At 45.5% G+C, this 19,049-nt stretch overlaps 1 protein-coding gene across 4 annotated transcripts in view; it reads left to right on the plus strand.

The window, feature by feature from the left end:
* Positions 1 to 19,049, plus strand: part of IQCH (IQ motif containing H) — an 887,303-nt gene that overhangs the window by 308,038 nt on the left and 560,216 nt on the right. The window lies entirely within an intron of this gene.

The raw sequence follows: 19,049 nt of genomic DNA on the forward strand, positions 1-19,049 counted from the left end.
CGACCTCGCAGAGACCCCCCGCATCCGCAGAACCAGAGCAGGAGGAAGACCATTCTCCTACATCGCAGCCAAAGTTTGGAACAAGCTACCAGTCAACATCAGACGCTCACCCACCCTGCACACCTTCAGGAAGAACCTCAAGACCTGGCTCTTTCCCTACACCGGGGCTGCACTCACCCCCCCCCACCCCTGCTAGCATCTTGAGATTCTCACGGGTGAGTAGCGCTCTTTATAAACCCCTGATTGATTGATTGATTGATGCATACACATATATAATTATTAGAAGCCACATGCATACACAAGACTACACCAACTCACACCCATTCAAAATTACACATTCACCTACTTCTAAGCCTGTAGTCTGGAGCTTTCATATTCTCCTGCAGCAACACAGTGAGTGACACTATGAAAAGAGGCCACTGTGATACACCTGGGCGCACTGACTAGACTATGCACTCGCCAAAGCCTTGCAGGCACTTGGAAATGGCATAAGTTCAATGCTGAAAACACATTTTCCAAGCGAGGAAAATAAAAAGTGGAGTAAATGTTTTAAATGGTACTGGACGTTTGATTGCACCAGTTTTACCGAGCATGGGAGGAAAAAGTGTCAGTGGTCCCTGCTGGTATTTAAACCTATATTCCCCTATTTTTACCCGTATGTGTCCCCTACATCACTATGACGAATGCTTTCAGCACTACTAGGCAGGAATTCTGAACCCAAGTGAAAAGAAAACTGTCAATCATACCAGCCAACCTAAAGATTCAAAAAGTATACCAGCTGTAAACGAAAGCAGCAAGTGCCATGTGCTGCTGCTATTCTGCCCCAAACCCAGTCAGAGCACTATAACCACCATCATGTCTGAAATGAACAGTGACAACCCCACACAGAGCCAACCACTACCTTGTAGCACCCATACCTGCAGTCCAGTGGACTCCGACATTAATCTGTTCTGATATGTGTGAAGTCCATTCGCACACGTGTGCAGGCAGTCCTCATGCAGTGCGCAGTTTGTAAAACAATTTGCTTGTAGCAGAGCTGAATTGAAATTTTAATTGACTGAATTATGAAATAAAAATTTAGTACAAAGATAAAATAAAGCTTTTGTTTCATAATCCCAACAAATGAGAGCCGGGAGCTGCAGCAATGTTCCGGGAGTTTGAACGGTATAATAAATCATAGCACTGCTTGTGTGTGTGTTCCTCCCTCTTCACGCACAGTAATATTACCTCATTCCAGATCTGACAATAGATCTGCTTGGGAGTTCCACATGTGCCTCACGCGGTTCGTAAATTGTATGCACTCATATTGCTTGTACTCGAGGTGTGTGTAGTGTGTGGTTTGAAGCAATGTTCCATCGACGCTAAAAGAGAAAAAATGGCCCGATGTGCTTATTACCTAGCTCATGTTCCAGGTTTTCCTCCTTATGAGGCACGTTTCCAAAGTGAAACCAGATTCAGTATTAAACGTGTGCTATTGCGAGGAGAGCAGCCCCCTGCACCTCTCCTACAGCCAGCCCTCTGTGATGATCAACACCAGTTGATCAACACATTGTTGCCACCCACTAACCTCCTTGTCCTCCTCGGCCTGCCCCACCCCTAGCCATTGACGTGAATGGAGTTTTGCTAACTCCTCCCAGGGCCACTGTTTATGTGCCCCAAAAGCAACTGGATCAATTGCATTCTAATTCAACACTCCCCCTCATATGATGTCACTGCTGTAGCTTGTGCCTGCAGGTCGAAGAAATCCTTGCCCGGCTCGCTCTCGCACAGTAGTACATCTGCAAAGTTCATTACTGTTCACCCAAGAGAATAACACACTGACTCGGAGCATACTTTCAGCTGCTGTGTTTGTTTTTTACCCTGTTTTTGCCTCTCCCCTGAGGTTGGCAGGGCAACGCCCCTTGCGCCTCTTTAACACCAGTCGCCCCTGCGGACATATTTTTCAATCTGCCGTTTGTCTGCTGATCGGTTCCGGTATTCTTTCTTTTTGTGCTCCAGTGAGTCATAGTTACCTACCTTAAATCTAGAATTAATTTGGATATGGTGCCAGATTCATTTAGCATGTGATAGTATAATTTGTAAGTCAGGTTTTGTTGGGACGGAAAAGTCCTTTGCATGGTAATAGACATGCACCCCTGCCCTGTGTGCCCAACTGTACTGATGTCTGGATCCCTAATGCTGATTTTTGTTATCATAGGCAAACACAGATCATGCGTGTGTGCCATGACACAGACCTCTCTCGCTGACCACGAGGGTCTCTTAAAGTGCTTCTCACATAGTGGTAGAAGGCTACTGCCTTTGCCAGGAATTAAGCAGCAAGAGAGAGGTGGTGGCAGCATATTGTGCAGTGGTCAAGTCCTTTTTTTTACCTGTGTGACTGGAGTGAGGCCTACAGGATCACTCACTATTAAAAGTTCTGCCGCTGTGTGCTTAACTCACCCGTGGCTACATCAGAATGGTGTGAAGTGATGTGCAGCACAGAAAAGTGTGTATCTGTCCTGGGTATGTGTGTGTGCATGGGGAGGGTGCCATACAGAGATAATAAAATACTGAGTAGAGCATGCATGGTGTATGCATGTGCTCGAAGTGCATGTGCCTGTAAGTGGTACATACCTGAAGGATGTGGTGCTGTGCAGTGCATGCAGAATAAGTGCATATATGTTTACCTGTGAGTGATACAATACATGAAGGATGCAGTGCGTGCAGAATAAGTGCATGCGCTGGTTGTATGTTTACCGGTGAGTGGTACAGCACATGAAGAATACAGTGCTAGGCAGTACATGAGTGTTAAATGCAAGTGCTAGATATATGTGGTGCCTGTGAGTGGTACAGTACATGGAGGATTCAGTACTGTGCAGTGAGTGTGTTCTATATACATGCACTGGGTGTATGTAGGCCTGTGTATGGTACATTACATGGAGGGATGCGTTCCAATTTGGGGGACTCAGGCCTGCATGGTGAAACTTTGAGAGAAGGTAGAGATGTTACTGAACGGATTTGCGAATTGCTGCATTCCTGTAAGATGGGTGGGACATATACTGGCAAGAGGAGTACCATGCCTCCCCTGAACACTTCAATGGGTGCTTTTTGATTCACTGAGAGGTCACAAGGAAGGGGCCTGGACACATTTTAGGAAGGCACAGGGGCAGAGTAGGGTTGGGAGCCCTGGGCTAGGGTTTGGATGCACATATCACAGTGGCTGACACCCAGGTGTGATCTCTAGTCACTTCCATGGCTTGTGTTGTGGTATTGTGAGACTATCAGCTTCAAAGACATCCCTGCTCTTACAGACTGCTTTTCAAGAGGAAGAGGGAGCAGAGGAATAGGCACTTCAAAAGAAGCAGAACCCCAACCTAAAACTTCAAAGACTCAGAATCTAAATTGGTGCCTGGAAATCGACTATAAGAAGGGCTGGTTGAGACCCAAAAAATTGACATCTGCCAGGCCGGCAAACAGGTTGTGTGAGGAGCAGAAGCTCTGTAAGACTACCGCCTGTGACCAGTACTGGGGGCCAAGGTCTGCTAGTCTCCCTGCTGTGTGAGGGGACATTACCCAGAGAATCCAAGACCACCTGCCCTGGAGTCTGGATCACCAGCGCCTGCCTGCTTGTCAAGAACAGTTTGCCCTGTTAGGAAGAGTGTTGGAGGGACCACAGTCCAGAGGGGAGCCCTGTTAACTCTGTGTGCGAGGTGTGAGAAAATGGCTCCTGCACCTATCGGGTCATTGCCCATGTGCAAGACTAAATTGGCCACCCCCAAATGCCAGGAGAAGGCTGCTGTGAAGATAGCCGTGTGAAAGATTGATGTGATGTTAGGGTCAAAGGCCTGTGCCGTAGCGGTGTGGCGACACCGTATGTCAGGAGGGACCATCGTGGAGAAATTCTTGGCTAGTGAGCAGTGGTGGACTTGTGTGTTAGAGGAGATCACTGGGAGTAACAAAGAGTGCAACTTGTTCTACCCGAGTGGAGAAGTGAGGGCGCCGTGGGCACACAGTTACGCAAACTTGGGACCCAGAACAGGATTGTCTAGCCACCCCTCATCGGGAGCCAATGCACACATAGCCCGCAGAAGAAGCCGCAGGAAACCTCTGATCACTGCAGGTGCTCAGCCGTGAAGGTGAGAGCATGCACCTGATGAATTCAGCAGTCGAGTACATGTGCAGCCAACTCACCTGACTTCGGCTGGAGCCACTGCAATTGCCCGCAGATAGGTACACTTCAGAACTACGAATACTTCCTTCCTGCTGGTGTGGGTAAAACTTGTTTCGGGATTATCGGCCTGGGGGACCTTGCTGGTAGTTGAAGCACGATAGCGCTGCAACACTATTAAGTTTAAGTTAGAGTCGTAGTGGACTCTTCAAGCCCAGACTACTATTGGGGCATACCTTGGATGTTATCAATAGTGAATGGAGAATAACCACGATCACTAACGCAAGGATTGAGTGGGACAGGAAATCGCCAGGGAGACAGTAAAGCCCCGACATCAGGGGAGAACTGTGTAATTGTTTGTGAATGTCGTATTCTTCCTTTGTGTGGTAACCAGTATAAATAAAATACTTCTCTTTTGTTATCAACGTGATTATTTGGCTGGAAGATGATTAATTGCTGCTGCTGCATGCATTTTGAGTTGTGAGCCCGTATTCACTAATCTGTAAGCAACACTTCCACCGTGATTAACCCCTTCAGAGGGAGCTTTGGACTGCTCGAACTGGTCAACGTGAGAGTCAAGTGTAGAAGGGGTACTTGCTCCATTTACTAAGAGTCCATACATAGTAAGTAGGGCCCGGGGACTTTAGGAATACAGGGCCTCAACCCCTACGATTGGGCCCACTAACCCCTGTGTGCCCCGTGGCCCTTTGAAAGGGGCTCTGACCGCTTTATTGAACATGGTCTACTAATTTAGCTTTTGAAAAATTAGTAAGCTCAAAGCCTTGATCTTTTGTTTAAACCTGGAGAAAGGTGGAAATATTGTCCAGTGACTGAATTGCATATTGTCTGTGAAGCTAAGAGTCAAATCTTAGGTCCCAAATGAACAATCAGGATAATCCTAAGTAAAATATTTAGTTGTCTGTGCTGCATTTTCCTTGCTTCAGCTCAGAGTGTGAACTACACAAAACCCCTCTTTCTGTCATTGAAAAGGCCTCGATATTGCCCCATATATGATAATATTGTTGGGGTATCTTTGCACTGCACATGGCCTACCAAATTGCCTCTTGATTAACTCACTACAGAGGCATCAAGGCATTATGTGCTTGGGAGGGTCGTATTTATGATTCTTTATTACTTTATTTTTACAATAGTTAAATTTTTCATAATAGCCACTCAACGTACTAGTATAGTCAAATGAACACCAGCCGAGCCAAGCCAGAAAGGCTTGCCTGGTCTCTCTCTGTGCTGGTTTACCACCTCTACTATTGCTGCCCACACCACTTCCTGCTGTGAGGGAAATTCACACTGCTGCTGCACTGGCTGTTACATGTAATGGTGAAGATTGAGAAAACTATTGAGTGACCCCTTTCGGACAGTGTTCTTCAAACTTTTTAGGTTTTGCCTAGCAAAATGCGTACGAAGTACGCATGCGCTAGCAAAATCTTATGTCTTACAGTGGTGAACAGGGACTCGCCCCCTGCTCCCATTGACTAGCTCCATAAATGGAGGCTAGCCATTGGGAGACGGCTCTGTCCGTCAATCCCGGACCAGATTCGGGGGCGTTCCCGAGAATTTTTCCCTTTTGGCGACGTCACGCTACGGTGGGCGGGGTTTTTTTTTTTTCTTCTCAAGCCGTGTTTTGTTTACTCTCGTCCTGCCTTTTGCAGGAGTGGGCTGCGCGATTTATGTTGCCGAGCAGGTAAGTGTGTACCCGTTCCCGCCCCCCCCTCCCGCTGTCTAACTTGTTCGTGTTTCCGTTAACCCGCCCCCCTCCGCCGTTCCCGCCGCCCCCCCTCTCGCCTTGTTAACTTTGTTAGTGTTTCCGTTAACCCGCCCCCCTCCCCCGTTCCCGCCGGCCCCTCCCCAGGAGTGCTGTATCATTGACTTGCCAATTATTTTAATGAGATTGCATACTATTCTTAGCAAGACTCTAGTGTCTTTCACTGTGCAGCACTGCTGCGCCTCCTCTGAGGCAGAGTACCTGCATTTCTGTTTCTCATGTAAACGCGCGCGCACCGTCTGATGTTTTTTGCTATGGGAGGGGCAGGTGAAAGGAAGTACGGAATGTGAACCTGCATTTTTGCCCACATGACAGCAGCAAGCAAATGTTTAATCCCAAACACAGGGAAGAGGACCCAGGCGCGAAATAGCTGGGTTAGTTCGGTGTACCTTTGGCAAGTCTAAACCGGTCGAAAAGTCAGTGCCTCGCACCATCCGCCCGCCCCTCCGCCCTTTTAGCAACAAGTAACAGCATCAACACCTCGCAGCCAGAAGGTGCAGCTGCCGGCGGGTGCCTGTGAGAGGCAGGCACAGGGGAGGAAGAAGAACAAGAGGGCAGGAGCGCGCGTGGGAGGGGACCCGTGTGTGGGGACCCGTGAGTGTGCTGCACCCCCGGGGAGGGACCTCTCAGACTACAACACAGAACCCCAGCCGGCGCCCCGATGGGGAGGAAGTGAGTCCGTCAGAGATGGGGCACGGGGGCAGATCGCTGGGCGCTGCACCGGGTCCCCGCGGAGCTCGGTGGGGGGCTTGAAGTACTCTTTTGGAAGTACAAGTGACTTGTGAAGGTACATTTAGCTGTACGCCTACTGCCACCCTGATGGGCTTCGAATTTGTAGTTTCCCGGGCATACACAGAGCTCCACAGTCGGCGCGTTAACCCACCCTACACTTCTACTGGAACCTTTGAACTCGTCGGCTCGCACAGAGCTCTGCAGCCGGCGCATTAACCTACCGAGATTGGAACAGATGGTCCGCGGAGTACACATGCTAGAACTACATTGCCTCACCGCGCGCTCTTAGAGGGGCCCAGAGCCCCACGCTCGTGTTCCTGCAGAACCTGAAGTAACTGTTAAGGGGAGGGGCAGGATCCCCAAACGTAGCCTCCAGGGATGAAAGTCTTTTGCCCCCGGGCTCCCCGGCTGAACCGCTGCGGTCTCTTTTGGATGGCCATTGTCACCCTCTCCACCCTCCTCCTGGGGCACTATTACACCGCAGAAGACCGCCGAGTGACCTTCACGAGTGGATCCAGGTAAGGCTTGTACAGAATAGAGACCAAGCCCCTTTTCGGAACACGGGCAGTTATAAGTACTTTGCTAACATTGTTACTGCGTTGATTTGTTTGGCAAGTGAATGGGGTTGCTATTGCAAGGATGTGGCCTAACGGCCAGAGCAATCGACCTCGAAGCTAGGGAACAGGGATCGAGTCTTGGCAGGGAATCTCAACATCCTGTGATTCTGGGCAAATCAATGATGCCCGTGCCTAGCATAATGAATGTGTCCGCCTGTAAGCGCAAGGCATATATATATATATGTACTTGATGTGAGTACACAAATGTAGCCAGCATTTCTCAAACATTGATTGCCAAGTGGCTAGGTCCTGCAAACGCTGTGTGATTGATGTACAGCCTTAGGGACAAATGTTAATGTTTGTGTTATAACAGCCTTTTTTATTAGTCTTGCACGATGCAGTTGTATACTTGGTTTCTCAGCATTGCAATTTTTGATTGTTTGAAGGTGGTAGAGAGCACTTGTTCCATGTCACACTAGTCTGTAGGCTGATGGTTACCAACCGTTGTTTTTGTTGTTGTGAGAAGTTATGTTGCAAGTATTGTTGATGCTTTTTGATAACACTGCTTACTCAAGACCTTCAGCAAGAATCATCTTGTCATCTCATTTGCGAGTTTCAGGCACCTGATATCATTCACGTAAAGCAGATTGATGATGTGCTAGAATGCTCCAATCCAAAACTATACAGGCTTGTGCAATTCTAAATCAGATTTAATGTGCTCGATATTTAGTAGGAAGTATTCTTGATTTCCAGTGCTACAGCTTGCTGATTTAGACCGGAATGTATGGATTTGCCTCTGCAAACGCTTTGATAGTTTTAAATAGGTGAACTCCATAGGTCTATCTCAGAATCTAAGGTTCCTGCTGAAGCATATTTTAAATTCTAAAGTTTGTGTTTAGTAGCAAAGGTTAGTCAATAATCCATATCATTCTGGGACACCATGCGAATAGATTCTGGAACTTTGCGTTCAGTTAATTCCAATAGAATACATTAGACTAAGACCAGGTCGCGCCTGCATTAGCCCAGCCGGAGCTCTCTGATGGCCGCAGAAATCAGCCAAGGAAAGCGTTTTCCTTTAGAGCCACGGTCCCTGGTTCGATCCGGGGTATTTGCTAACAGATAACACCTCCGTGGCATCTTTCTGGAAGGGGGGGGGGACTTGGTGTTGTTTACTCATTGCACAGGCCCTATGTATTTTACTCTCTAGGGGCTCGCAGTGTGTGGATGGGGGCTCGCAGTGTGTGGATGGGGGCTCGCAGTGTGTGGATGGGGGCTCGCAGTGTGTGGGGGGGGCTCGCAGTGTGTGGGGGGGGCTCTGTGTGTGGGGGGGGCTCGCAGTGTGTGGGGGGCTCTGTGTGGGTGTGTGTGGGGGGGCTCTGTGTGGGTGTGTGTGGGGGGGCTCTGTGTGGGTGTGTGTGGGGGGGCTCTGTGTGGGTGTGTGGGGGGGGGCTCTGTGTGGGTGTGTGGGGGGGGGCCCTGTGTGTGTGTGTGGGGAGGCTCTGTGTGGAGGGGCTCTGTGTGGGGGGCTCTCTGTGGGTGTGTGTGTGTGGCATTTGCGAGAGATTAGGCTATTGCCATTGTAAATGACAATGCCATTTATTTATCTGTTTTCAAAACGAACACATAAATAAAAAATTTGTCATTTACAATGCCAATAGCTCTAACTTTTACAAAGGCAAAACAGTTGCATTGTAAATGCTTGTTTATGCTGTGGCCCCTCCGGTTTAAAATAAAAATCAATGGGGCCTTCCGAATGAAAATGTATTTTTCCCAATTATTCTATAACATTGGCAATCTTTAAACATTGCAGATATCCGTTTTAAAAATGCAATCAAATATATGATTGCCGACATACTATTCAGGTCAGCCAGGGCTTACTAAAGCGTAAAAGTATCATTCAGTGGCCCTCCCCCTTTGACACATACTCCCAGCCATCATATGAATGACAAAACAATGTTAGCAATCGACTATTATGAAATGGCCTTCTGCTCCTCTGTTTTCTTCCAGTAAAAACAAAGCACTGTTATCAGCATGATGATTCTCTAGACAGTGCCTGGTGCCCCCCATCCCCTTTGCCCTCCAATACGAAGATCTCTGCTTTAGGAGATCCATGCGTCCTTCCGGCCGCCTTGCAACACAGTACAGTGCTAGCAGCAGGGTATCACTTCTGACTGCAGAGTGATCCCAACTTTATCTAGCACTTATCTAGCGCATTATATTTTCTGAGAGTGCCTGAGGGGTAGACAGATGTTTTTTTCCTTCTGGAGTTCCCTCTGATTTTCTTACAATACTCTCTCGAAATTAACCTGATTCAAATCCTGCAAGACGTCTGTCATTACACTGAGACCCACAAGGAGCTCTGCCAATGTACCTCAGTCCTGGTCTATTGCACTCTTTCTGTACTTTAACCAACCCACTTCTTTGTCAGTCAGTCAGTCAGTCATAAGCTTTTATTCGATACTCAGAGATATCTTATAAGCACATACATAATACAATCAGTACAGTATACAAAAAAGTTATGCCATAAGAAGTCAGTAAAAAATATTTAGAATGTTTAAGAGTGATAAAAGGATATAAAATCCGTTAATAAATTAGCTAAAACAAGAATTAAACAGCTACTGACAGTCTCTTACATCGAATATGCCAAAACTGCTTTAAAAATTTAGCTATTCCACAGACTATTGGGGGGGAAGTGTCCGTGCTTAGGATACGCAAGGCTACTAAATAACTGCGTGTGCCCATGTTACGGCAGAGTGGTTTCAGCCAAGAGCTCCTAGGCCTTGCGTAATCCGGGCACTCAAATAAAACGTGCACAATAGACTCAATCTTAGTCGGGCAACATGCACAGTTGGGAGAAGTGCGATCCGCTGTTGACCATTTCGACACCAGGGCACCCAACGGGAGGGAACCAACTCTAAATTTAAAATAAAGGGCACGATCAAAGGGGAGAGTAATCAAGTCCAAATAAGGTTCAAAGGCCACAATGTCTTTAATTTGTAAAAAGGTGGCAGTGGACCTGCAGTGATTTGGGCTGGAGATTAGGCGCTCAGCAATCCATTTCCAAAAAAGCGCCTTGACAACTTCTCTTGGAGGGGCTGAGCGGGATGGCCAACAATCCCCTAGTCCTATATTCTCCAACAACTTTTTGGTGTCCCTTAACCATTTTATTTTGGCCCAACCCCCCTGGCTCATTATGTCTCTCAGTGCATCAGCATAGGATTTTAATTCTTCGCACCTCCAAATCCGTGTCCACAACAGGAGCGGGCGAAGCTGGGCCTGGTCTTTAATGTTTTTACATCCCAACTTCTTTGTCATTTCTTTGACCAACCCACTTCTTTGTCACTTCACCTCAGCTCTCAAGTGCAATTAATCCTTTCTATTCTAGTAGCCGAAACGCTATAGCTCTGCAAATGTGCATCTACCATTATCAGCCTATGCTACTACAATATGATAACCAATATACAACACTGTCAGTGCACTCTAATTCGCTCCTGCAGGACTCCTGCTAATCTTGTACTGGGACAAGCACACAGCTGTGCCAATGCACATCAGTTCTAACCCGCTGCACCCCACTAACCTATGCGTCGGACCCATGTACGGCTCTGCGATGACCTACTGTTCTAGAACTAAAAGACGAATGCACAGTATTGAATTTTAATAACCCTCCAGTACTGGGATTTACACAGACCTCTCTGGAACACCAGTCCTGGTTTTCATCATCCCTGCTTTACTAGTACTGAGACCACTTTGCCAATGCATGCCAGTCCTGTCTGGCAGTAACCCCTGTGATTTTATCACTGAATGCAACACAGAGGTTTGAGGTGTGACCTGTGTCCAGGGGCGTAACACAGGCCCCCGCAGCCCACGCGGTGCGGGGGGCCCCTAGCTCCAAGGGGCCCCCTGGCCTCTGCCCTCTGGCCGGAGAGCTCCTGATTGAGCCCGGAGGGGGCCCCCCCTAAGTACCTTGCAGGGAGGCCCCCTCACTTTTCGTTACGCCAGTGCCTGTGTCAGATGTGGTGGGATAGGTCCAGTGAGTGTGGACCCAATGACTGCTTCATATCAAACCTACGATCACAGAGCTCATAAAATATATTTTGCACAATGTCGCATAGCTGCCAGGGGCTGAAGAGTTGTGACTGCCGTCACTTTATCCTAACCGCCACCATGGGTGTGGGCCGAGACTGAACTGTAGTCCAGGGTCTTGCAAACGATACAAATGGAGTGATTATCCTATGCTAGAATACTTCACTTGACCATGCATTTCTTGTGCTGCAGTAGTTGTCTTTACTTTCCAGCCAGTGGCATGATCCCAAGTCTGCACCTTTGTTCCTGCATGTCTACAACTGCTCTTCTCCTTATTCACAGTGCAAGTTATATACAAAGGAAAGCTCTAGGGAGGGGGTAGGTACATCCTGAGTAGGTCATTAGAAATAATTCAGCTTTTCTCTGCCACCCCACAATGAAGGTTTTCTTTACTCTCCGTATCAGTGAGGTTATTTCAAACTGATCAAAACTCAAGATTCTGATGGATACATCTGCCTACAGATGCCTCACCTCATGAATGTACCTTTCAGGCTGAATTTTGGTCCAAAAAACGTTATCTCCCGGAGTGATTCTTCAAAAGTGCTAGGTGGTGCCAGATTCAGCCCTGACTCTACCTCTAGGTTTGATGTCACTGGACTATTTTCTGTGCCAACTTACACTCTGACATCAGTTCTTATTATTTCTCCCCTTATTAACAGAGTCCGGACCTCTCTGTTGGTGTCTTATAAGCATATTCCTCAGCTTTCAACATCTACTAGGTCACATGTTTCCTCAAACAGCCTCAAGTTTTAAGCTTTTCAGAGGGAGTCACAAGAAGATATCCCTTTCAGACCCCGCAGACGACTGCAAACCGCTTCTTGCACTTCCATGCACTCGAAGACGATCAGGGAGCAATAGGCTGAGGTTATTTGTGGCTAAAACCAGCAGGCCGACTCCCAAGCAGCCACACTTTCCCAAGGTTACGTCACCTTCCAGCAAAATTTCTCCCAAGATATCTTCCCTCCCGAAAAACACAAAAAGCCATGTGGGAAGAAAGCTGCTTCTTCCTCATGGAAGGAGTCCTGTTCCCGGGACTGTTCAGAGTCTTCAAGCCTTTCTCTGATGCCAGACAAGTTCTCGGTGACAGGTGACACCTGGAGATTACTAGTTCTTCAGACGACATTTCACTGGTCAAGGCTTTCCAACTAGAGATGCTAGAACATAGTTAGAACAGCTCCATAACCCTCTATGTTACTTCCCAATGGGGTTCATTTATGCATACTTGGTGACTCTAGTGGCATCAAACCAGATGATAATCACTTCCTGCCACTTTACAACACTGATTCTAGCCTGTACTTGGATTTACACAGCCTGGGTGGAGAACATGTCCAGCCTCCCAGTCTCTCTCTGAGCGCCGAACCACGACGCTCAGACCAATCATAACGCTGGTGTAAGGCAGAGTTGTGACTGGTCAGGGGAGCCTGGGTGCTTCCTGGTTGCTGCGTCGGAGGAGAGGCGGCGGCTGGCGACGTCGACGGTCGGGTAAGTTTTCTTTTATCCTAATCCCACCCCACATTTCCTCGCCACCGTTCCCTACCAGCTGCCACTGCTTTTAGGCCGATATGTGCATATCTTCTGGAAACTGGACAAGCGTACAGTCATCAGACTGCCAGACCATATGAGAAATCCATTCTCTGATCTGGTGAGAGATGACCTGACTTCATAAAAACAGATCCTAAAGTGTGGCATTGAATCTGCAGACGCCGATACTCTATGTCTTTGGCAGGACCATGGAATTATGCATCAGGAAAAGACCACATTATGCAGCAGGGTTGACCAAATTGCACCACAAGAAAGGCAGATAATGCTGTGTAAGGTGGTACCTTTTGTGGCATTATTTCTTCAGAATTTTCTTCTTTTTTTTTTTTTTTACAAATGTTAACACTAACTGAGCAAAGATTTCACCTCATTTGTAGCAGTTTCACACAAAATACATGTTTCGGAAAGTGAAAGGTGACCAGTTAACCTGTGCAAATGGTCTGCCAATGTGTGGCAACACGTGTGGCAGTATTTTTGTTAACATTTGATCCATGTGAGGTCCTACCAAAAAAATGAATGTGTCCTCATTTAATGCAACTGGTGCTATGTAAAGCGCTCTGATACCCGATTCGGGTCAAGTTCGCGCTATATAAAACTCTGTAAAATAAATAAATAAATAAACATTTTTCTTTGTTAAAATCGCAAATAATGTAGGAGATGATAGATTATATGGTAGGTGCAGCAAATCCAGATTTATTTGGAAAATGCTACAAAATCTCACAATTCCAGTGTCATTGGTCTACGGGTAGGGCTGTCATGCCCCGATGGCATACTTGGATGCCTTCCACTGGATGTTCAGCAGATTTCCAGTCAGTGCTCATGGACATGTCATTTGACGGTGAACAGATTTCCTGAGAGAAGGCTGACTCATTCTTGAAATGCTTCAAGAAAAGTAGGGCTACAGCTTGGGCCTCACCTCCTATGTACAGCAATTCCACCAACAGTATTGGAAGTTCCATGATTATTCTAGGGCTTCTCTGCCTACATTTGTGTTTTCCTGACTAGCGTTCCCTGTTTCAATCTCCATCAGTTGCCCGTTTTCTGAAAGTTTTTAACTTTCTTGATGGCATCTCCATTTGAGCTGATGCTCAGTTGCCCGGTACGACTCCTTCCTCTAAAAACAGTTCTGTCAGTAGCGATTGTGCCTGGTACGACTCCTTCCTCTAAAAACAGTTCTGTCAGTGGCGATTGTGGCCTGGTACGACTCCTTCCTCTAAAAACAGTTCTGTCAATGGCGATTGTGGCCTGGTACGACTCCTTCCTCTAAAAACAGTTCTGTCAGTGGCGATTGTGGCCTGGTACGACTCCTTCCTCTAAAAACAGTTCTGTCAGTAACGATTGTGGCCTGGTATGACTCCTTCCTCTAAAAACAGTTCGATCAGTGGCGATTACTTCTGATCGCAGGGATGGTGAATTGTAGGCCCTTTCTGTTGATTTGCCCATAGTTCTACCCAGATAAGTGGTCCTTTGTTCTTGTCCATCCTTCCATCCAAAGTACTTTCTGCACTTCATAAAGGCCAGTCTATGACCCTTTCCTTTTCCTTCCCTCCTAGGTGTGCGGTGCTGTAATAAGTTGAGTCAAGTTGATGACCAGCTCTTTGTGTGCCTTGGTGAAGCTAAAAAGGCAAAGCAGTGACCAAACGCGCTATTTTCCACGGGTTCATCATTTTTCATTGTATCCCCTGCCCAAGAGATATCCTTAGGATAGCATTGATGCTCATTCCACCAGTGCCATGTCTGCTTCCACTGCTGTTTCCAGAGCTGTTCCGGCCGGCGACATCTGCCAGCAGCTGCCTGGTTGTCCTTCTATACTTTTGCAAAGCACTACTGTCTCACGTCTCTGGCAGGCAGTGAAGGTTTACTTTGTCCGAGCCGTGTTGCATGATTTCTGAGGTTAACAGTCACTATTTAATCCCACGTGCCAGGGAGGGACTGCTTTGGGACTCATTCGTAAGGTGAGGAATCTGCAGGAAGATGTAGCCATCAGAAGCAAAAGTTACCTAACTTTGGTAACAATATTTTGGTTTGATGTATCATTTTCCAACAGATTCCTCATAACTTACTTCCTACATGATGAGCCAAAGCGCTAATTATTAAGATATTAAGGTATGCAAACATGTTACATGCTGCGTTTGCTGCTGTCAAGGCTTTCTCAATCCCTTTGGATACGCTTCAGTTTGGCGTGGGAAAAAAATACCAGTAAATGACATTAGCACACAGGTTGGTGTCTAATATACTCCAATGATGCCACATCCCGAGGTGGAGCCACACCTGAAGCTGCGTGACTGCACCTGGCGGGACTGGTGTCATTGCTGAGGAAAACATTTTCCAGACCTGTCTGGAAAAAGTATTCATAAGGTGAGAAATCTGGCTGAAGATTATTTATCCACCAGAAACATCGTTAAGGAAAGTAAGTTAACGTTTCCTGTACTCTCAATGTATGTAAACTCCATCACATTCATAGGCCTGTGGGAAGGTAGCATGCGTCTGTGTTTTCCAAAAAACCTTGAAGGTTTTTTTTTTTTACTCAAAACGTTACGTTTTCAATAATTGCCACAGTCTTTGGATGTACATTATCCTGAGCTTTTGCTTTGAATCTCGGAAGCTAACAGCGGGCATATCTCAGTGAGTATTTGCTTTTCCACTGCTTTTGTGTTTTGATTTTGTGGGTGAAATCCTCTCGACCAGTGGCTGAAGAAGTGGGGATGTGGTGTGTGGGAAATGCTTATTTTCTACTATGTGAAGGAGGAAAAGGGTCAGCATAGAGCACCCACATTTATAGTATTGGGATGGTTCAATTCTATTCTATTATTCTATTTCTAGCATTTATAAAACATACGTTCATCCGTGGGCGTTTTGGTGCTAAAAGGATCTGGGACTCCTACTGACTGCAAGTCATTATATAACAACAAAAGCCAGCAGTTTCACAAAACAACTGTATTTATAGTGATTTCCTGATTTCCATGAATGATTTTTCTCCTCGAAGATAAAATGGTCTAGCTGCTGTCACTGAGAAGGAGCCACTTCCTAGGGTAACTCAATGGAAACGAATGCACTAATGCAGCATTCTCGTATCGTAGATACCGCCTGGAATATAAAAGGAGACTCTTTTAATAAAGGGTCTGGGTCTGTTATCATAGAGCGCTTTGTGAACTAAAAATAGCGCTTTAAAGTACATTCTTTTATAGACCAGAAGCCAATTAGGTTTGGCTAGACCTGGAGTAATAGATTCATGTTCTTTACTATTTAATATCATTCTAATGGACGCATACTGCCTTATTTGAAGTTTACTTATCAATTTGGCTGAGAGGTTAAAGTAGATAGAATTGTAGTAATCTAACTTTGCAGATGTCAATGCATTCATGAGCTGCACTGCTGAGGATCAAAAAGATGAATGATCTTTGTTACGACCTGAAGCAAGCAAGTCTTGCTTACACCTTTGACCTGATCTTCCATTGGTAATTCTAAATTTCATTTTATCCCCAGATTTTGTACACTCTCCACTGAGTTTAGTTGCTGGCCTAAGAAGGCGTGCCAGTAAGCATGTTTCCAAACCATTGTTTGTCGAAATTACATAAGTATTCTGTATTTCTTCTATTAAGTTTTAAGTGTCTGTACACCTACCGTTTCTTCACATATGACAGTCAGTTTTGAGTTTTAAGTGGCTGTACACCTTCTGTTTCTTCACATTTGACAGACAGTTTTATAAATTAACGGCTCATATAGAATTTGTGTATATCTGCCTACAGCAGTAATGTGAGCCCAACATTTTCAATTATTTGTACTAGAGATGTCATACATAGGTTGAACAAAAGAGCGGCTACCACAGAACCACATTTTAATGTTTTCATCGCTGACAGGTTGGATCCCAAATTCAACCAGAGTCACTTGGTCATTTAGAAAACTGTGAAACCAAGTGTTTTTGGCACCCCCTGCAGCTGCCATTCTTCCTACAAGAGAATTTTCTTTGGAATAAAAAGTTCATGGAGACAAATTGGATGTCCACTGTAGATATGGGGCTGTAATGAGAAAGTTAGTTAATATATTTCTTCTGAGCTTTACAGAACAAATTGCTTTTGAGGGCTGATTTTTTGGGTGTAGTTAAATTGATCCAATACTGGTAGATTCAGAGTATCAAGATATTGTATGTTAGACCTGAAAGACTCCCAATTATATGTTGCTTTATAGTATCCAACAATAGTATGGTACAGAGCCAGTTGGCCAGATTCCCATACTGAATCATCAGCCTCCTTTCGTAACCAATTTAGGACCTCATTAGTGATGGCCCTCTAATTCCAATGGGTCTAGTAATGGGAGTTTCCAATCCCATTGAGATGTTGAGATCCTTTGAGTTTTTGTAGCTTCGGAATGTTTAACATTGGGCCTTTGCCTCCAAGCAAGCGAAATGCCAAGGTACATTTCTGTAGGTAAGTGAGGCATTACCTTGGGAATCTAGTGTGAAGTTGCCAATTCTCCTGGTAATTCCTAAATTCTGAGTGTATCATCAGCTTTACACCAAGTAACTCCCCACTATTGCACCCTCCTTCCTAACCCTTAAGTTATCAACATATTGAATGGGAGACACCATTCCAAGTAATGATGCAAGAAGTCAGAAGTTCTGTGGTGTGATATGCGGAAAACAGGTATGCCCTTGAAGGTCAAGTGACTATTCTGTACCGGAAGCTAGTGAAAGGTATTCCTAACTACTTACCTACCACTGTGGCTAGGTAAACTGCAGCATTTTGTGCATTTTTAATTTCTTGATAAGACTTGATGACATATCTCTGTACAGTTTATGGCAATAATTTCACTGGAAGAAAATAATTGCTCATTATAGAAAGTGCACATTTTTTCTTTGTAAGTACATGGGGGTAACCTCTCAAACTTCGAGGTAAGGAGGAAGCAATCACCCAGTACCTGATTGCTCAGCTACCAAATGGCCTCATCCTCACTTTTTGAGCCAACAATTCTTTCCTCTTGACATCTTAAGTTTTATACTTATAATGGCAAACTACACGTCCAGGAATCCAAAGTGATGCTTCTTAAAAGGCGTTACAATTGACATGGAGCCACTTGGCAATTATATGATTGACATGAGATGAAGGGTAAGTGTCTTTTTAGGCAAATCCCAGTATTTTAACACTGTTTTGAGTGGTGATATTTTCCACAAAAGTAAATGAGATCTCAGCTGACCCACCTTAAAACCCTTTAATCCTAGCAGAGTTGAAAATCGTTGTTTCTGTTTCGGATGTATTCAACAGGAGCTATTTCTCCACTTTTCAAGATTGCAAGATGCAATATGATGTAGACTTATTGTCATTTTTTGTCCAGTCTTTCTACAGCCATAAGATCTTATTGTGAATCATCAATATTCGGCTAAGGTCATGACTCTTTATCAGGTGACGTGTCAAACAGAGTAGGGGACAAAGCTGAACACTCAGGGATACCCACCGTATGGTCCAAAAAGCCAATTGACAGCCTTCTATCTTGTCTCACTGTCTTTGAAAGGTACAAAAGAGCTAAATCTTTCAAAGGCTTTACCTCAAACCCTTTCCTTTGACGAAAGGTTGTTAACTGTTTATGACTGTTTTGAAGGCAGTAGACTCATCTTGCGAAAACAGGAAGCGTTTCCTGCAGTCTCTCCACTCCGTCAATTGCAAACTCTCGGGGTTTGACTAAGGTTTCCCAGTACCATGATTTGGTCAAAGGATGACCATGACCAAGCATACCTAGTTTACCAAGACTTATTTTGCCTTAATTGAGATAGCATTGAGGAATCTATAATTAATGGGTTCAACTGGGCCCAGGGGTATCTTTCTAATTTGGGGTATATTTCTGGACAATTTCAGAGAATGGGGGAAAAAACATTACTTCAGAAGAAGGCATTGTTTAAAAGAATATTTTTTTTATTACTTTAAGTTCATGACAGCAACTAATCATAGAACCACAGAGTACAGATCAATGCTTTCCTAAATGCAAAGTAAGGGAATATATTTAGCTTTCGTCTGCCAAAGAGATGGCCCATTTAAATCACCACCACAACCCACCTGCATCAGGAGGATTATCTGTCCAACTCTTCTTGTCTGAAGTATGCAATCCCTGCACTCCGTATTTTTCTGAATTTCTAGGGGCATCTCATGTTCCTATATACCATTCATTCATTCGTCAAACTTTAGTCCATACCACTGCGTCATCTTAAACTTATAAGGCA

The sequence above is a fragment of the Lissotriton helveticus genome, chromosome 3_1, assembly GCF_964261635.1.
Source record: "Lissotriton helveticus chromosome 3_1, aLisHel1.1, whole genome shotgun sequence".
In the NCBI taxonomy this organism is placed as follows: Eukaryota; Metazoa; Chordata; class Amphibia; order Caudata; family Salamandridae; genus Lissotriton; species Lissotriton helveticus.